The sequence below is a fragment of the Palaemon carinicauda genome, chromosome 6 (genome assembly GCF_036898095.1).
Source record: "Palaemon carinicauda isolate YSFRI2023 chromosome 6, ASM3689809v2, whole genome shotgun sequence".
Lineage (NCBI taxonomy): Eukaryota > Metazoa > Arthropoda > Malacostraca > Decapoda > Palaemonidae > Palaemon > Palaemon carinicauda.
Genome location: NC_090730.1, coordinates 125929979 through 125932371, shown reverse-complemented (window position 1 = coordinate 125932371; position 2393 = coordinate 125929979).

Sequence of the window (2393 nt, the reverse complement as noted above, 5' to 3'; positions counted from 1 at the left end):
GATGGACTTCACCTTTCGGATCACATTTTTTCTCCAACAGTTCTTGAACGTACTCCTCCAGAACGGGGGTGGAGTGTTGGAAAACCCGAAGGCCCGGGGGTGGAGTGCTGTACCAGCTCCAGCCCAGTCCATTTTTGAGTAGGCTGTGGGCCCAGGGATCGAAGGTCCACCGATCCCGAAATTTCAGAAGTCTCCCTCCTACCGGTATCATCCCACTTGGACTGCCGTCCCGAGGTCTTGCCTCCCTGACCACGACCACCCCTGAATCCCCTTCCCCTTGAGGGGCGCCCAGACGAGCCTCTGGCTGCCCCTTTTGGTTTTGCTCGAAAGGAAGTAGACTGCCCTTCGAACGATGGGGTGAATGCCGTGGACTGTGTCGACACGGCCTGGGGTACCCACTGAAAAGTGGTTGGGGTTTGTGCCACAATCTGGAGCACTGGAGGCAATGGCAATTGCAGTTGCAGTTGCTGTCTAAAAGGCTTGGCTGGCCGAAACGGTAGCCTAGTCCTCATAGTCTTCCTCTTTGATTGAGGACCTTCATCCGGGGAAGACTTTCTTTTGATAGCCAGGCCCCACTTCTGGAGAAGGTTTCTATTCTCCAAGGCGGCCTTATCAACTACTTCTTTGACCAAATCGGTAGGGAAAAGGTCTTTGCCCCAAATGTTGGAGGAGATTAGTTACCTTGGCTCGTGCCTCACCGTAGCCGAGGTGAACACGAACTCCCTACAAGCTCTCCTCGCCTTGACGAAGCCATAAAGGTCCTTCGTCACTGTGGCCAGATGAGTCTTGGCCACCACCATGAACATTTTATGGACCTTGGGGTCACTTGCCATCGTCTCAAGAGTAGTCTGAAGAGACATTGAGGCAGCCAGTCTTTCTTTTGTCTCGAACTCTCTCTGCAAGAGAAAGTCAGACAGCTTAGGGAGGTCCTCGCCGAACTGACGTCCGGCGATATCAGCCTCCAACTTCCCAACTGAGAACGTAAGATGGACGTCCTTCCAGTCTTTGTGGTCCATAGGTAGGGCCAGCGACAAGGGTTTACACTCCTCCAGGGAGGGGCAAGGCTTGTCGGCTTCGACTGCTTTTAGTACAGCCGCAAACCCTTTCTGTAAAAGGGGAAGGCTCTAGCAGGAGAGGACACAAAGGAAGGGAGCTTCTTGCTCAATGCAGCTACTCTTGAGTTAGAGAAGCCCCTCTCTTTCAACGAGGATGAAAGCAGAGCTTGAGCCTTAGTATGGTCCATCACTATGACCTCCTTCGGCTCTGGCTCCTCCTTTGAAGCTGGTTCCTTCCTCAGCCGGACGCATGGTTTAGCATCTGAGCACAAGGGAAGGTCTTTCACATTGAGCCTTTTCTGGGGCCCATGTGATTCTGCAAGGCTCTGCATCCGCAGTTCCATTGCAGCCGCCTTCTCCTGATTCTCCTTCTGCATTTGTTGGATCATTCCAACAATAGAAGAGAGGGCCTGTCCCAGCTCTACTGGGAGACCGGCCGATGTTGAGGGAATAGGCTCCGGAATCTGAACCGTAGTAGCCGACACCTCGTCGACCTCTTCCTCTACGACGTCCGGGGCTTGAACTTCATCCTGGCCTTCTGCCAGGAGGTCTTCTTCCAAACACTCGTCCACGTCAGACGTCCTGTCATTTAACTGGATGTCTTGCATCGCGACCGCGACTTCAGCATCCACCTGGATCTGACTTTGGGGGATCTCCTCTTGAGGCTGGGGAATCACAGCATCAGCTGATGCCTTAGGGAAAAGATACACCCTCATCTTCTCACTTGGAAGATAAGGGCCAGAGGTGTTCTTTTGGAAGCCCCTTACCCAGGTACGAAGCTTCTCCCTTGCTATATCCCTTGATTCCGCCGTCCTAGGGGAATCAAAGGCCTCAGTAATCAGGTTAGTGCACACAGTACATACCTGAGGGTCCCAATACTGGAGATCATCCTTGGAGACAGCGCATGCTGCGTGTCTCCTACAAAACTCATGTCCGCAGAGATTCTTGCTGCGGACGTTGCGGAAAACATTTCCGCACTTCGGAAGGTCCTCCTGTAAAGAGAAGAAATTTCCATGAGTATCAAGTGAACTATGTATCACTGGATATGCATAGTATAGCATAACATTCAGAAAGGAAAGACACACACTTGTGTTTCACTCACAACCCATTGTTGCAGCCTTCCAGATAATAAAATCAAATGGTTAATCTCTTCTAGAGTAACCAATGCAAAGTTTCCAGAGGAAACAGGTGGAGCTCACACCTAAGCAATGATTTTAAAATCCTGGATAATAGACAGGAAAGAAATCACTTTCCTATCTGTAGGGCAACAGCAAAGGACTTGTGCAAGAAAACACAAAAGTGTTAGAACACACAGTGCTGTACCAAAACCCATACTAT